This window comes from Oncorhynchus masou, unplaced genomic scaffold (genome assembly GCF_036934945.1).
Source record: "Oncorhynchus masou masou isolate Uvic2021 unplaced genomic scaffold, UVic_Omas_1.1 unplaced_scaffold_1129, whole genome shotgun sequence".
Lineage (NCBI taxonomy): Eukaryota > Metazoa > Chordata > Actinopteri > Salmoniformes > Salmonidae > Oncorhynchus > Oncorhynchus masou.
The window spans coordinates 147501-166440 of record NW_027001031.1 but is presented as its reverse complement, the minus strand read 5'-3'; the positions used below and the strand labels follow the sequence as shown (position 1 = coordinate 166440).

At 44.4% G+C, this 18940-nt stretch overlaps 1 pseudogene; it reads right to left on the bottom strand.

Moving 5' to 3' along the window:
• LOC135529320 (voltage-dependent calcium channel subunit alpha-2/delta-4-like) overlaps positions 1–18940 on the bottom strand; it is a 102755-nt pseudogene that overhangs the window by 36764 nt on the left and 47051 nt on the right.

Below are 18940 nucleotides of genomic sequence, written 5' to 3'. Positions count from 1 at the left end.
AGTGTCTGACACTATACACACATCTACTGTCAGGTACAGAGGAAGACTAGTTAGTGTCTGACACTATAAACACATCTACTGTCAGGTACAGAGGAAGACTAGTGTCTGACGCTATAAACACATCTACTGTCAGGTACAGAGGAAGACTAGTGTCTGACGACTAGTTATAAACACATCTACTGTCAGGTACAGAGGAAGACTAGTTAGTGTCTGACACTATAAACACATCTACTGTCAGGTACAGAGGAAGACTAGTGTCTGACACTATAAACACATCTACTGTCAGGTACAGAGGAAGACTAGTGTCTGACACTATAAACACATCTACTGTCAGGTACAGAGGAAGACTAGTTAGTGTCTGACACTATAAACACATCTACTGTCAGGTACAGAGGAAGACTAGTGTCTGACACTATAAACACATCTACTGTCAGGTACAGAGGAAGACTAGTGTCTGACACTATAAACACATCTACTGTCAGGTACAGAGGAAGACTAGTTAGTGTCTGACACTATAAACACATCTACTGTCAGGTACAGAGGAAGACTAGTGTCTGACACTATAAACACATCTACTGTCAGGTACAGAGGAAGACTATAGTGTCTGACACTATAAACACATCTACTGTCAGGTACAGAGGAAGACTAGTGTCTGACACTATAAACACATCTACTGTCAGGTACAGAGGAAGACTAGTTAGTGTCTGACACTATAAACACATCTACTGTCAGGTACAGAGGAAGACTAGTTAGTGTCTGACACTATAAACACATCTACTGTCAGGTACAGAGGAAGACTAGTGTCAGACACTATAAACACATCTACTGTCAGGTACAGAGGAAGACTAGTGTCTGACACTATAAACACATCTACTGTCAGGTACAGAGGAAGACTAGTGTCTGACACTATAAACACATCTACTGTCAGGTACAGAGGAAGACTATAAACACATCTACTGTCAGGTACAGAGGAAGACTAGTTAGTGTCTGACACTATAAACACATCTACTGTCAGGTCTGTCTGACTATAAACACATCTACTGTCAGGTACAGAGGAAGACTAGTGTCTGACACTATAAACACATCTACTGTCAGGTACAGAGGAAGACTAGTGTCTGACACTATAAACACATATACTGTCAGGTACAGAGGAAGACTAGTGTCTGACACTATAAACACATCTACTGTCAGGTACAGAGGAAGACTAGTGTCTGACACTATAGACACATCTACTGTCAGGTACAGAGGAAGACTAGTGTCTGACACTATAAACACATCTACTGTCAGGTACAGAGGAAGACTAGTGTCTGACACTATAAACACATCTACTGTCAGGTACAGAGGAAGACTAGTGTCTGACACTATAAACACATATACTGTCAGGTACAGAGGAAGACTAGTGTCTGACACTATAAACACATCTACTGTCAGGTACAGAGGAAGACTAGTGTCTGACACTATAGACACATCTACTGTCAGGTACAGAGGAAGACTAGTTAGTGTCTGACACTATAAACACATCTACTGTCAGGTACAGAGGAAGACTAGTTAGTGTCTGACACTATAAACACATCTACTGTCAGGTACAGAGGAAGACTAGTGTCTGACACTATAAACACATCTACTGTCAGGTACAGAGGAAGACTAGTGTCTGACACTATAAACACATCTACTGTCAGGTACAGAGGAAGACTAGTGTCTGACACTATAAACACATCTACTGTCAGGTACAGAGGAAGACTAGTGTCTGACACTATAAACACATCTACTGTCAGGTACAGAGGGAAGACTAGGTTAGTGTCTGACACTATAAACACATCTACTGTCAGGTACAGAGGAAGACTAGTTAGTGTCAGACACTATAAACACATCTACTGTCAGGTACAGAGGAAGACTAGTGTCTGACACTATAAACACATCTACTTTCAGGTACAGAGGAAGACTAGTGTCTGACACTATAAACACATCTACTGTCAGGTACAGAGGAAGACTAGTTAGTGTCTGACACTATAAACACATCTACTGTCAGGTACAGAGGAAGACTAGTGTCTGACACTATAAACACATCTACTGTCAGGTACAGAGGAAGACTAGTGTCTGACACTATAAACACATCTACTGTCAGGTACAGAGGAAGACTAGTGTCTGACACTATAAACACATCTACTGTCAGGTACAGAGGAAGACTAGTTAGTGTCTGACACTATAAACACATCTACTGTCAGGTACAGAGGAAGACTAGTGTCTGACACTATAAACACATCTACTGTCAGGTACAGAGGAAGACTAGTTAGTGTCTGACACTATAAACACATCTACTGTCAGGTACAGAGGAAGACTAGTTAGTGTCTGACACTATAAACACATCTACTGTCAGGTACAGAGGAAGACTAGTTAGTGTCTGACACTATAAACACATCTACTGTCAGGTACAGAGTCTGAAGACTAGTGTCTGACACTATAAACACATCTACTGTCAGGTACAGAGGAAGACTAGTTAGTGTCTGACACTATAAACACATCTACTGTCAGGTACAGAGGAAGACTAGTTAGTGTCAGACACTATAAACACATCTACTGTCAGGTACAGAGGAAGACTAGTGTCTGACACTATAAACACATCTACTGTCAGGTACAGAGGAAGACTAGTGTCTGACACTATAAACACATCTACTGTCAGGTACAGAGGAAGACTAGTTAGTGTCTGACACTATAAACACATCTACTGTCAGGTACAGAGGAAGACTAGTGTCTGACACTATAAACACATCTACTGTCAGGTACAGAGGAAGACTAGTGTCTGACACTATAAACACATCTACTGTCAGGTACAGAGGAAGACTAGTGTCTGACACTATAAACACATCTACTGTCAGGTACAGAGGAAGACTAGTTAGTGTCTGACACTATAAACACATCTACTGTCAGGTACAGAGGAAGACTAGTGTCTGACACTATAAACACATCTACTGTCAGGTACAGAGGAAGACTAGTTAGTGTCTGACACTATAAACACATCTACTGTCAGGTACAGAGGAAGACTAGTTAGTGTCTGACACTATAAACACATCTACTGTCAGGTACAGAGGAAGACTAGTTAGTGTCTGACACTATAAACACATCTACTGTCAGGTACAGAGGAAGACTAGTGTCTGACACTATAAACACATCTACTGTCAGGTACAGAGGAAGACTAGTGTCTGACACTATAAACACATCTACTGTCAGGTACAGAGGAAGACTAGTGTCTGACACTATAAACACATCTACTGTCAGGTACAGAGGAAGACTAGTGTCTGACACTATAAACACATCTACTGTCAGGTACAGAGGAAGACTAGTTAGTGTCTGACACTATAAACACATCTACTGTCAGGTACAGAGGAAGACTAGTGTCTGACACTATAAACACATCTACTGTCAGGTACAGAGGAAGACTAGTGTCTGACACTATAAACACATCTACTGTCAGGTACAGAGGAAGACTAGTGTCTGACACTATAAACACATCTACTGTCAGGTACAGAGGAAGACTAGTGTCTGACACTATAAACACATCTACTGTCAGGTACAGAGGAAGACTAGTTAGTGTCAGACACTATAAACACATCTACTGTCAGGTACAGAGGAAGACTAGTGTCTGACACTATAAACACATCTACTGTCAGGTACAGAGGAAGACTAGTGTCTGACACTATAAACACATCTACTGTCAGGTACAGAGGAAGACTAGTGTCTGACACTATAAACACATCTACTGTCAGGTACAGAGGAAGACTAGTTGGTGTCTGACACTATAAACACATCTAGCCAATTCAAGTTTATTCGTCATATGGACAGGATACAGCGTAGAGTACACAGTACAATGAAATGGAGAGCTCCAACATGATCTAGTTCTACAATACAATAGCTATTTTCTAACAGCTACATGTGAAAAGCTAAGCAGCTAGTGAACACTTTCTATCAGACGTCTACTAAACATCTCTAAAGAACAGAGCCCAGACTTTACCTCTGCTGTGTTGGGCAGCTGGCGGAGTGAGGGAGTGAGTGAGTGAGTGAGTGAGTGAGTGAGTGAGTGAGTGAGTGAGTGAGTGAGTGAGGGAGTGAGTGAGTGAGTGAGTGAGTGAGTGAGTGAGTGAATGAGACAGAGTGAAAGAGAGAGAGATAGAGAGAGAGTGGAAGAGTGAGAGAACAAGACACAGATGAGAAGGAGAGAACAGACAAACAACAGAATAGAAGACATGGAAATGGAGACATAAGATAAAACAATATACAGATGAAGACAAACAGAGAAACAGATCAGAATGAGATACAGAGAAAGAGAGAGAGAGAGAGAGAGAGAAAGAGAGAGAGAGATAGAGAGCATAGCCTTGCTATTGAGAAAGGCCGCCGTAGGCAGACATGGCTATCAAGAGAAGACAGGCTATGTGCCCACTGCCCACAAAATGAGGTGGAAACTGAGCTGCACTTCCTAACCTCCTGCCCAATGTATGACCATATTAGAGAGACATATTTCCCTCAGATTACACAGATCCACAAAGAATTCGAAAACAAATCCAATTTTGAAAAACTCCCATATCTACTGGGTGAAATTCCACAGTGTGCCATCAGAGCAGCAAGATTTGTGACCTGTTGCCACGAGAAAAGGGCAACCAGTGAAGAACACGCACCTTTGTAAATAAACCCATATCTATGCTCATTTATTTTATCTTGTGTCCTTAACCATTTGTACATGTAAAAACACTGTATATATATAATATGACATTTGTAATGTCTTTATTGTTTTGAAACTTCTGTATGTGTGATGTCTACTGTTAATTTTTATTGTTTATTTCACTTTATATATTATCTATCTTACTTGCTTTGGCAATGTTAACACATGTTTCCCATGCCAATAAAGCCCTTGAATTGAATTGAATTGAGAGAGACAAAGAGAGAGACCGGGAGAGAGACAGAATGCCAGACAGTGAGAGGGTCAGAAAGAGAGAGAGAGAGAGAGAATCTCACCGCACTGTCCATGTAAGCCTCTGTCCAGATGATGTCATGATCATGGTTGATGACCATTGGTCGACTCAGAACGTGAAGGTACTCCATGACATTCTCCTGAACATCGGCCAGCGTGGAGACGTGTGTGTAGTAACCTGTATGGGACAAGGTATACAGGGTATATGACAATACACACACACACACACACACACACACACACACACACACACACACACACACACACACACACACACACACACACACACACACACACACACAGAGCTGCATTAGCAGATGGGCTTTGGGGTATAATTGACAGTGATAAGTGGGTGTTTGTGTTGAGCTCAGTCCACATGTTAAGATGATTATTAGTGGGGTGCATTATCCTCACCGTCCACAGGAGGGCAGCACAGCTATTAGCACAGCTAATCCTGACCATTTATTCTCCCTCTTTTTTCCAGCCCAGAGTATGCAAACACAGCCATAATCTCTCTCTACCGCACACACATGATTAATGATCTATCACTGTGGTATTGGTGGAGTATCCAGACTGAGTGTAGATTCACAGCGGTCACATAATGAAAAGGATTCAGACAGTGTAGTGTTGTAGTACAGGGTAGAGTGGTGTTCAGGCTTACAGGGGATAAACCAGTTATAACAACACTTCATTAAGCCCTCCTGTCCCAGTCATTGGGATTGAAGAGTGAAGGACTGTGTTACTATGTCTCACTACATACAGATGGGAGGACTGTGTTACTATGTCTCACTACATACAGTGATTATACAGATGGGAGGACTGTGTTACTATGTCTCATTACATACAGATGGGAGGACTGTGTTACTATGTCTCACTACATACAGATGGGAGGACTGTGTTACTATGTCTCATTACATACAGATGGGAGGACTGTGTTACGATGTCTCACTACATACAGTGATTATACAGATGGGAGGACTGTGTTACTATGTCTCATTACATACAGATGGGAGGACTGTGTTACTATGTCTCATTACATACAGATGGGAGGACTGTGTTACTATGTCTCATTACATACAGATGGGAGGACTGTGTTACTATGTCTCACTACATACAGTGTTTATACAGATGGGAGGACTGTGTTACCATGTCTCACTACATACAGTGATTATACAGATGGGAGGACTGTGTTACTATGTCTCATTACATACAGATGGGAGGACTGTGTTACGATGTCTCACTACATACAGTGATTATACAGATGGGAGGACTGTGTTACTATGTCTCATTACATACAGATGGGAGGACTGTGTTACGATGTCTCACTACATACAGTGATTATACAGATGGGAGGACTGTGTTACTATGTCTCATTACATACAGATGGGAGGACTGTGTTACTATGTCTCACTACATACAGTGTTTATACAGATGGGAGGACTGTGTTACTATGTCTCATTACATACAGATGGGAGGACTGTGTTACTATGTCTCATTACATACAGATGGGAGGACTGTGTTACTATGTCTCACTACATACAGTGTTTATACAGATGGGAGGACTGTGTTACTATGTCTCATTACATACAGATGGGAGGACTGTGTTACTATGTCTCATTACATACAGATGGGATGACTGTGTTACTATGTCTCACTACATACAGTGATTATACAGATGGGAGGACTGTGTTACGATGTCTCACTACATACAGTGATTATACAGATGGGAGGACTGTGTTACTATGTCTCATTACATACAGATGGGAGGACTGTGTTACTATGTCTCACTACATACAGGGATTATACAGATGGGAGGACTGTGTTACTATGTCTCATTACATACAGGGTTTATACAGATGGGAGGACTGTGTTACTATGTCTCATTACATACAGATGGGAGGACTGTGTTACTATGTCTCACTACATACAGTGTTTATACAGATGGGAGGACTGTGTTACTATGTCTCATTACATACAGATGGGAGGACTGTGTTACTATGTCTCACTACATACAGTGTTTATACAGATGGGAGGACTGTGTTACTATGTCTCACTACATACAGATGGGAGGACTGTGTTACTATGTCTCACTACATACAGTGATTATACAGATGGGAGGACTGTGTTACTATGTCTCATTACATACAGATGGGAGGACTGTGTTACTATGTCTCACTACATACAGTGATTATACAGATGGGAGGACTGTGTTACTATGTCTCATTACATACAGATGGGAGGACTGTGTTACGATGTCTCACTACATACAGTGATTATACAGATGGGAGGACTGTGTTACTATGTCTCATTACATACAGATGGGAGGACTGTGTTACTATGTCTCATTACATACAGTGATTATACAGATGGGAGGACTGTGTTACTATGTCTCATTACATACAGATGGGAGGACTGTGTTACGATGTCTCACTACATACAGTGATTATACAGATGGGAGGACTGTGTTACTATGTCTCATTACATACAGATGGGAGGACTGTGTTACTATGTCTCATTACATACAGTGATTATACAGATGGGAGGACTGTGTTACTATGTCTCATTACATACAGATGGGAGGACTGTGTTACGATGTCTCACTACATACAGTGATTATACAGATGGGAGGACTGTGTTACTATGTCTCATTACATACAGATGGGAGGACTGTGTTACGATGTCTCACTACATACAGTGATTATACAGATGGGAGGACTGTGTTACTATGTCTCATTACATACAGATGGGAGGACTGTGTTACGATGTCTCACTACATACAGTGATTATACAGATGGGAGGACTGTGTTACGATGTCTCATTACATACAGATGGGAGGACTGTGTTACTATGTCTCACTACATACAGTGATTATATAGATGGGAGGACTGTGTTACTATGTCTCATTACATACAGATGGGAAGACTGTGTTACTATGTCTCACTACATACAGATGGGAGGACTGTGTTACTATGTCTCACTACATACAGATGGGAGGACAGTGTTACGATGTCTCACTACATACAGTGATTATACAGATGGGAGGACTGTGTTACTATGTCTCATTACATACAGATGGGAGGACTGTGTTACGATGTCTCACTACATACAGTGATTATATAGATGGGAGGACTGTGTTAGTATGTCTCATTACATACAGATGGGAGGACTGTGTTACGATGTCTCACTACATACAGTGATTATATAGATGGGAGGACTGTGTTACTATGTCTCATTACATACAGTGATTATACAGATGGGAGGACTGTGTTACTATGTCTCACTACATACAGATGGGAGGACTGTGTTACTATGTCTCATTACATACAGATGGGAAGACTGTGTTACTATGTCTCACTACATACAGATGGGAGGACTGTGTTACTATGTCTCACTACATACAGATGGGAGGACAGTGTTACAATGTCTCATTACATACAGATGGGAGGACTGTGTTACAATGTCTCATTACATACAGTGATTATACAGATGGGAGGACTGTGTTTCTATGTCTCATTACATACAGTGATTATACAGATGGGAGGATATATATATTCCTATAGAGCACATTTGACTGGGTCAGGATGAGGTGTCATGTTCTACTGGGTCGGGATGAGGGGTCATGTTCTACTGGGTCGGGATGAGGGGTCATGTTCTACTGGGTCAGGATGAGGGGTCATGTTCTACTGGGTCGGGATGAGGGGTCATGTTCTACTGGGTCAGGATGAGGGGTCATGTTCTACTGGGTCAGGATGGTCACAGAAGATGCAGCGCTGCAAACAGACCGGCAGAACAGGGTTACTGCTATACAGTGGGTTGTAGAACAGGGTTAGTGCTATACAGTGGGTTGTAGAACAGGGTTACTGCTATACAGTGGGTTGCAGAACAGGGTTACTGCTATACAGTGGGTTGTAGGGGTGTAGAACAGGGTTACTGCTATACAGTGGGTTGTAGAACAGGGTTACTGCTATACAGTGGGTTGTAGAACAGGGTTACTGCTATACAGTGGGTTGTAGAACAGGGTTACTGCTATACAGTGGGTTGTAGAACAGGGTTACTGCTATACAGTGGGTTGCAGAACAGGGTTACTGCTATACAGTGGGTTGTAGAACAGGGTCACTGCTATACAGTGGGTTGTAGGGGTGCAGAACTGGGTTACTGCTATACAGTGGGTTGTAGAACAGGGTTACTGCTATACAGTGGGTTGTAGAACAGGGTTACTGCTATACAGTGGGTTGTAGAACAGGGTTACTGCTATACAGTGGGTTGTAGAACAGTGTTACTGCTATACAGTGGGTTGTAGAACAGGGTTACTGCTATACAGTGGGTTGTAGGGGTGCAGAACTGGGTTACTAATATACAGTGGGTTGTAGAACAGGGTCACTGCTATACAGTGGGTTGCAGAACAGGGTTACTGCTATACAGTGGGTTGTAGGGGTGCAGAACTGGGTTACTGCTATACAGTGGGTTGTAGAACAGGGTCACTGCTATACAGTGGGTTGCAGAACAGGGTTACTGCTATACAGTGGGTTGTAGGGGTGCAGAACAGGGTTACTGCTATACAGTGGGTTGTAGAACAGGGTCACTGCTATACAGTGGGTTGTAGAACAGGGTTAGTGCTATACAGTGGGTTGTAGGGCTGTAGAACAGGGTTACTGCTATACAGTGGGTTGCAGAACAGGGTTAGTGCTATACAGTGGGTTGTAGAACAGGGTCACTGCTATACAGTGGGTTGTAGAACAGGGTTACTGCTATACAGTGAGTTGTAGGGCTGTAGAACAGGGTTACTGCTATACAGTGGGTTGTAGGGCTGTAGAACAGGGTTACTGCTATACAGTGGGTTGCAGAACAGGGTTACTGCTATACAGTGGGTTGTAGAACAGGGTTACTGCTATACAGTGGGTTGCAGAACAGGGTTACTGCTATACAGTGGGTTGTAGGGGTGTAGAACAGGGTTACTGCTATACAGTGCGTTGTAGGGCTGTAGAACAGGGTTACTGCTATACAGTGGGTTGCAGAACAGGGTTACTGCTATACAGTGGGTTGTAGAACAGGGTTACTGCTATACAGTGGGTTGCAGAACAGGGTTACTGCTATACAGTGGGTTGTAGGGGTGTAGAACAGGGTTACTGCTATACAGTGGGTTGTAGAACAGGGTTACTGCTATACAGTGGGTTGTAGAACAGGGTTACTGCTATACAGTGGGTTGTAGAACAGGGTTACTGCTATACAGTGGGTTGTAGAACAGGGTTACTGCTATACAGTGGGTTGCAGAACAGGGTTACTGCTATACAGTGGGTTGTAGAACAGGGTCACTGCTATACAGTGGGTTGTAGGGGTGCAGAACTGGGTTACTGCTATACAGTGGGTTGTAGAACAGGGTTACTGCTATACAGTGGGTTGTAGAACAGGGTTACTGCTATACAGTGGGTTGTAGAACAGGGTTACTGCTATACAGTGGGTTGTAGAACAGTGTTACTGCTATACAGTGGGTTGTAGAACAGGGTTACTGCTATACAGTGGGTTGTAGGGGTGCAGAACTGGGTTACTGCTATACAGTGGGTTGTAGAACAGGGTCACTGCTATACAGTGGGTTGCAGAACAGGGTTACTGCTATACAGTGGGTTGTAGGGGTGCAGAACTGGGTTACTGCTATACAGTGGGTTGTAGAACAGGGTCACTGCTATACAGTGGGTTGCAGAACAGGGTTACTGCTATACAGTGGGTTGTAGGGGTGCAGAACAGGGTTACTGCTATACAGTGGGTTGTAGAACAGGGTCACTGCTATACAGTGGGTTGTAGAACAGGGTTACTGCTATACAGTGGGTTGTAGAACAGGGTCACTGCTATACAGTGGGTTGTAGAACAGGGTTACTGCTATACAGTGGGTTGTAGAACAGGGTTACTGCTATACAGTGGGTTGTAGAACAGGGTCACTGCTATACAGTGGGTTGTAGAACAGGGTTACTGCTATACAGTGGGTTGTAGAACAGGGTTACTGCTATACAGTGGGTTGTAGAACAGTGTTACTGCTATACAGTGGGTTGTAGAACAGTGTTACTGCTATACAGTGGGTTGTAGGGCTGTAGAACAGGGTTACTGCTATACAGTGGGTTGTAGGGGTGTAGAACAGGGTTACTGCTATAGAGTGGGTTGTAGAACAGGGTTACTGCTATACAGTGGGTTGTAGAACAGGGTCACTGCTATACAGTGGGTTGTAGGGGTGCAGAACAGGGTTACTGCTATACAGTGGGTTGTAGAACAGGGTCACTGCTATACAGTGGGTTGTAGAACAGGGTTACTGCTATACAGTGGGTTGTAGAACAGGGTTACTGCTATACAGTGAGTTGTAGAACAGGGTTACTGCTATACAGTGGGTTGTAGAACAGGGTTACTGCTATACAGTGGGTTGTAGAACAGGGTTACTGCCATTCAGTGGGTTGTAGAACAGGGTTACTGCTATACAGTGGGTTGTAGAACAGGGTTACTGCTATACAGTGGGTTGTAGAACAGGGTCACTGCTATACAGTGGGTTGAAGAACAGGGTTACTGCTATACAGTGGGTTGTAGAACAGGGTCACTGCAATACAGTGGGTTGTAGAACAGGGTTACTGCTATACAGTGTGTTGTTGAACATTGTTACTGCCATTCAGTGGGTTGTAGAACAGGGTCACTGCTATACAGTGGGTTGAAGAACAGGGTTACTGCTATACAGTGGGTTGTAGAACAGGGTTACTGCTATACAGTGGGTTGTAGAACAGGGTCACTGCTATACAGTGGGTTGTAGGGGTGCAGAACTGGGTTACTGCTATACAGTGGGTTGTAGAACAGGGTTACTGCTATACAGTGGGTTGTAGAACAGGGTTACTGCTATACAGTGGGTTGTAGAACAGGGTTACTGCTATACAGTGGGTTGTAGAACAGTGTTACTGCTATACAGTGGGTTGTAGAACAGGGTTACTGCTATACAGTAGGTTGTAGGGGTGCAGAACTGGGTTACTGCTATACAGTGGGTTGTAGAACAGGGTCACTGCTATACAGTGGGTTGCAGAACAGGGTTACTGCTATACAGTGGGTTGTAGGGGTGCAGAACTGGGTTACTGCTATACAGTGGGTTGTAGAACAGGGTCACTGCTATACAGTGGGTTGCAGAACAGGGTTACTGCTATACAGTGGGTTGTAGGGGTGCAGAACAGGGTTACTGCTATACAGTGGGTTGTAGAACAGGGTCACTGCTATACAGTGGGTTGTAGAACAGGGTTACTGCTATACAGTGGGTTGTAGAACAGGGTCACTGCTATACAGTGGGTTGTAGAACAGGGTTACTGCTATACAGTGGGTTGTTGAACAGGGTTACTGCTATACAGTGGGTTGTAGAACAGGGTCACTGCTATACAGTGGGTTGTAGAACAGGGTTACTGCTATACAGTGGGTTGTAGAACAGGGTTACTGCTATACAGTGGGTTGTAGAACAGTGTTACTGCTATACAGTGGGTTGTAGAACAGTGTTACTGCTATACAGTGGGTTGTAGGGCTGTAGAACAGGGTTACTGCTATACAGTGGGTTGTAGGGGTGTAGAACAGGGTTACTGCTATAGAGTGGGTTGTAGAACAGGGTTACTGCTATACAGTGGGTTGTAGAACAGGGTCACTGCTATACAGTGGGTTGTAGGGGTGCAGAACAGGGTTACTGCTATACAGTGGGTTGTAGAACAGGGTCACTGCTATACAGTGGGTTGTAGAACAGGGTTACTGCTATACAGTGGGTTGTAGAACAGGGTTACTGCTATACAGTGAGTTGTAGAACAGGGTTACTGCTATACAGTGGGTTGTAGAACAGGGTTACTGCTATACAGTGGGTTGTAGAACAGGGTTACTGCTATACAGTGGGTTGTAGAACAGGGTTACTGCTATACAGTGTGTTGTTGAACATTGTTACTGCCATTCAGTGGGTTGTAGAACAGGGTTACTGCTATACAGTGGGTTGTAGAACAGGGTTACTGCTATACAGTGGGTTGTAGAACAGGGTTACTGCTATACAGTGGGTTGAAGAACAGGGTTACTTCTATACAGTGGGTTGTAGAACAGGGTCACTGCTATACAGTGGGTTGTAGAACAGGGTTACTGCTATACAGTGTGTTGTTGAACATTGTTACTGCCATTCAGTGGGTTGTAGAACAGGGTCACTGCTATACAGTGGGTTGAAGAACAGGGTTACTGCTATACAGTGGGTTGTAGAACAGGGTTACTGCTATACAGTGGGTTGTAGGGGTGTAGAACAGGGTTACTGCTATACAGTGGGTTGTAGAACAGGGTTACTGCTATACAGTGGGTTGTAGAACAGGGTTACTGCTATACAGTGGGTTGTAGAACAGGGTTACTTCTATACAGTGGGTTGTAGAACAGGGTTACTGCTATACAGTGGGTTGTAGAACAGGGTTACTGCTATACAGTGGGTTGTAGAACAGGGTTACTGCTATACAGTGGGTTGTAGAACTGGGTTACTGCTATACAGTGGGTTGTAGAACTGGGTTACTGCTATACAGTGGGTTGTAGAACAGGGTTACTGCTATACAGTGGGTTGTAGAACAGGGTTACTGCTATACAGTGGGTTGTAGAACAGGGTTACTGCTATACAGTGGGTTGTAGAACAGGGTTACTGCTATACAGTGGGTTGTAGAACAGTGTTACTGCCATACAGTGGGTTGTAGGGGTGTAGAACAGGGTTACTGCTATACAGTGGGTTGTAGAACAGGGTCACTGCTATACAGTGGGTTGTAGGGGTGCAGAACAGGGTTACTGCTATACAGTGGGTTGTAGAACAGGGTTACTGCTATACAGTGGGTTGTAGAACAGGGTTACTGCTATACAGTGGGTTGTAGAACAGGGTTACTGCTATACAGTGGGTTGTAGAACAGGGTTACTGCTATACAGTGGGTTGTAGAACAGGGTTACTGCTATACAGTGGGTTGTAGAACAGGGTTACTGCTATACAGTGGGTTGTAGAACAGGGTTACTTCTATACAGTGGGTTGTAGAACAGGGTTACTGCTATACAGTGGGTTGTGGAACAGGGTTACTGCTATACAGTGGGTTGTAGAACAGGGTTACTGCTATACAGTGGGTTGTAGAACAGGGTTACTGCTATACAGTGGGTTGTAGAACAGTGTTACTGCTATACAGTGGGTTGTAGGGCTGTAGAACAGGGTTACTGCTATACAGTGGGTTGTAGAACAGGGTTACTGCTATACAGTGGGTTGTAGAACAGGGTTAGTGCTATACAGTGGGTTGTAGAACAGGGTTACTGCTATACAGTGGGTTGTAGAACAGGGTTACTGCTATACAGTGGGTTGTAGAACAGGGTTACTGCTATACAGTGGGTTATAGAACAGTGTTACTGCTATACAGTGGGTTGTAGGGGTGCAGAACTGGGTGACTGCTATACAGTGTGTTGTAGAACAGGGTCACTGCTATACAGTGGGTTGCAGAACAGGGTTACTGCTATACAGTGGGTTGTAGGGGTGCAGAACTGGGTTACTGCTATACAGTGGGTTGTAGAACAGGGTTACTGCTATACAGTGGGTTGTAGAACAGGGTTACTGCTATACAGTGGGTTGTAGAACAGGGTTACTGCTATACAGTGGGTTGTAGAACAGGGTTACTGCTATACAGTGGGTTGTAGAACAGGGTTACTGCTATACAGTGAGTTGTAGAACAGGGTTACTGCTATACAGTGGGTTGTAGAACAGGGTTACTGCTATACAGTGGGTTGTAGAACAGTGTTACTGCTATACAGTGGGTTGTAGAACAGGGTTACTGCTATACAGTGGGTTGTAGAACAGTGTTACTGCTATACAGTGAGTTGTAGAACAGGGTTACTGCTATACAGTGGGTTGTAGAACAGGGTTACTGCTATACAGTGTGTTGTTGAACATTGTTACTGCCATTCAGTGGGTTGTAGAACAGGGTTACTGCTATACAGTGGGTTGTAGAACAGGGTTACTGCTATACAGTGGGTTGTAGAACAGGGTTACTGCTATACAGTGGGTTGTAGAACAGGGTTACTGCTATACAGTGGGTTGTAGAACAGGGTTACTGCTATACAGTGGGTTGTAGAACAGGGTTACTTCTATACAGTGGGTTGTAGAACAGGGTTACTTCTATACAGTGGGTTGTAGAACAGGGTTACTGCTATACAGTGGGTTGTAGAACAGGGTTACTGCTATACAGTGGGTTGTAGAACAGGGTTACTGCTATACAGTGGGTTGTAGAACAGTGTTACTGCTATACAGTGGGTTGTAGGGGTGCAGAACTGGGTTACTGCTATACAGTGGGTTGTAGAACAGTGTTACTGCTATACAGTGGGTTGTAGAACAGGGTTACTGCTATACAGTGGGTTGTAGAACAGGGTTACTGCTATACAGTGGGTTGTAGAACAGGGTTACTGCTATACAGTGGGTTGTAGAACAGGGTTACTGCTATACAGTGGGTTGTAGGGGTGTAGAACAGGGTTACTGCTATACAGTGGGTTGTAGAACAGGGTTACTGCTATACAGTGGGTTGTAGAACAGTGTTACTGCTATACAGTGGGTTGTAGGGTTGTAGAACAGGGTTACTGCTATACAGTGGGTTGTAGAACAGGGTTACTGCTATACAGTGGGTTGTAGAACAGTGTTACTGCTATACAGTGGGTTGTAGGGTTGTAGAACAGGGTTACTGCTATACAGTGGGTTGTAGAACAGTGTTACTGCTATACAGTGGGTTGTAGGGTTGTAGAACAGGGTTACTGCTATACAGTGGGTTGTAGAACAGGGTTACTGCTATACAGTGGGTTGTAGAACAGGGTTACTTCTATACAGTGGGTTGTAGAACAGGGTCACTGCTATACAGTGGGTTGTAGAACAGGGTTACTGCTATACAGTGGGTTGTAGAACAGGGTTAGTGCTATACAGTGGGTTGTAGAACAGGGTTACTGCTATACAGTGGGTTGTAGAACAGGGTTACTGCTATACAGTGGGTTGTAGAACAGGGTTATTGCTATACAGTGGGTTGTAGGGGTGTAGAACAGGGTTACTGCTATACAGTGGGTTGTAGAACAGGGTTACTGCTATACAGTGGGTTGTAGGGGTGTAGAACAGGGTTACTGCTATACAGTGGGTTGTAGAACAGGGTTACTGCTATACAGTGGGTTGTAGAACAGGGTTACTGCTATACAGTGGGTTGTAGAACAGGGTTACTGCTATACAGTGGGTTGTAGAACAGGGTTACTGCTATACAGTGGGTTGTAGAACAGGGTTACTTCTATACAGTGGGTTGTAGAACAGGGTTACTGCTATACAGTGGGTTGTAGGGGTGTAGAACAGGGTTACTGCTATACAGTGGGTTGTAGAACAGGGTTACTGCTATACAGTGGGTTGTAGAACAGGGTTACTGCTATACAGTGGGTTGTAGAACAGGGTTACTGCTATACAGTGGGTTGTAGAACAGGGTTACTGCTATACAGTGGGTTGTAGAACAGGGTTACTGCTATACAGTGGGTTGTAGGGGTGTAGAACAGGGTTACTGCTACAGTGGGTTGTAGGGGCACATTAGATAATGACCTTTATTGTTGCAGGCAATCCACTTCACAGTGTCAGCGAAGGTCACCTCACGACCAATAAGGTAAGTAAAAACACGCACCTGAAAAAGACAAATTGTTTTTAACACCTAGTGTCACCTTGTCATACCTCCCTTGTCTTAGTGACACCTAGTCATCCCTCCCTTGTCATACATCCCTTGTCTTAGTGTCACCTCGTCATACAGTGCCTTGCGAAAGTATTCGGCCTCTCTTGTCTTAGTGTCACCTAGTCATACCTCCCTTGTCTTAGTGTCACCTAGTCATACCTCCCTTGTCTTAGTGTCACCTTTTCATATCTCCCATGTCTTAGTGTCCCCTAGTCATCCCTCCCTTGTCTTAGTGTCCCCTAGTCATACCTCCCATGTCTTAGTGTCACCTAGTCATCCCTCCCTTGTCATACCTCCCATGTCTTAGTGTCCCCTAGTCATATCTCCCATGTCTTAGTGTCACCTAGTCATATCTCCCATGTCTTAGTGTCACCTAGTCATACCTCCCTTGTCTTAGTGTCCCCTAGTCATCCCTCCCTTGTCTTAGTGTCCCCTAGTCATCCCTCCCTTGTCTTAGTGTCCCCTAGTCATCCCTCCCTTGTCTTAGTGTCCCCTAGTCATCCCTCCCTTGTCTTAGTGTCCCCTAGTCATCCCTCCCTTGTCTTAGTGTCCCCTAGTCATCCCTCCCTTGTCTTAGTGTCCCCTAGTCATCCCTCCCTTGTCTTAGTGTCCCCTAGTCATCCCTCCCTTGTCTTAGTGTCCCCTAGTCATCCCTCCCTTGTCTTAGTGTCACCTAGTCATATCTCCCATGTCTTAGTGTCACCTCGTCATCCCTCCAAAAGAGAAAGAGGTTTCTGAGCCGTGTGTGTGTGTGTAACGTTGGTTACCCTGAGTTCTGTGTGTGTGTGTGTGTAACGTTGGTTACCCTGCGTTCTGTGTGTGTGTGTGTGTGTGTGTAACGTTGGTTACCCTGCGTTCTGTGTGTGTGTGTGTGTGTGTGTAACGTTGGTTACCCTGCGTTCTGTGTGTGTGTGTGTGTGTAACGTTGGTTACCCTGCGTTCTGTGTGTGTGTGTGTGTGTAACGTTGGTTACCCTGAGTTCTGTGTGTGTGTGTAACGTTGGTTACCCTGCGTTCTGTGTGTGTGTGTGTGTGTGTGTAACGTTGGTTACCCTGCGTTCTGTGTGTGTGTGTGTAACGTTGGTTACCCTGCGTTCTGTGTGTGTGTGTGTGTGTGTGTAACGTTGGTTACCCTGAGTTCTGTGTGTGTGTGTGTGTGTGTGTGTGTGTGTGTAACGTTTGTTACCCTGCGTTCTGTGTGTGTGTGTGTGTGTGTGTGTGTAACGTTGGTTACCCTGCGTTCTGTGTGTGTGTGTGTGTGTGTAACGTTGGTTACCCTGCGTTCTGTGTGTGTGTGTGTGTGTAACATTGGTTACCCTGCGTTCTGTGTGTGTGTGTGTGTGTGTGTGTGTGTGTGTAACGTTGGTTACCCTGCGTTCTGTGTGTGTGTGTGTGTGTAACGTTGGTTACCCTGCGTTCTGTGTGTGTGTGTGTGTGTGTAACGTTGGTTACCCTGCGTTCTGTGTGTGTGTGTGTGTGTGTGTGTGTGTGTGTGTGTGTAACGTTGGTTACCCTGCGTTCTGTGTGTGTGTGTAACCTTGGTTACCCTGCGTTCTGTGTGTGTGTAACCTTGGTTACCATGCGTTCTGTGTGTGTGTGTGTGTGTGTGTGTGTGTGTGTGTGTGTAACGTTGGTTACCCTGCGTTCTGTGTGTGTGTGTAACCTTGGTTACCCTGCGTTCTGTGTGTGTGTAACCTTGGTTACCATGCGTTCTGTGTGTGTGTGTGTGTGTGTAACCTTGGTTACCCTGCGTTCTGGCCAGTTGAACTCCTGAAACACTTCCTCATAATCCTCCATGGCTCCGTCAGTGATCAGCATGATGGCCTGGTTACACAGACTGCCCTGACCCAACGATGCAGCCTAGAGGACACACAGAGACGCACAGAGACACACACATTGTGACGCCCCTCCCACTCTGTCTGCCGTACTCTGGGCGGAGCCGGGAGGGTCGTCAGTGACATGGGACACACATTTACATTTACATACATTTACATTTAAGTCATTTGGCAGACGCTCTTATCCAGAGCGACTTACAAATTGGTGAATTCACCTTATGACATCCAGTGGAACAGCCACTTTACAATAGTGCATCTAAATCATTTAAGGGGGGGGGTGAGAAGGATTACTTTATCCTATCCTAGGTATTCCTTAAAGAGGTGGGGTTTCAGGTGTCTCCGGAAGGTGGTGATTGACTCCGCTGTCCTGGCGTTGTGAGGGAGTTTGTTCCACCATTGGGGGGCCAGTGTGTGTCCCGGGAT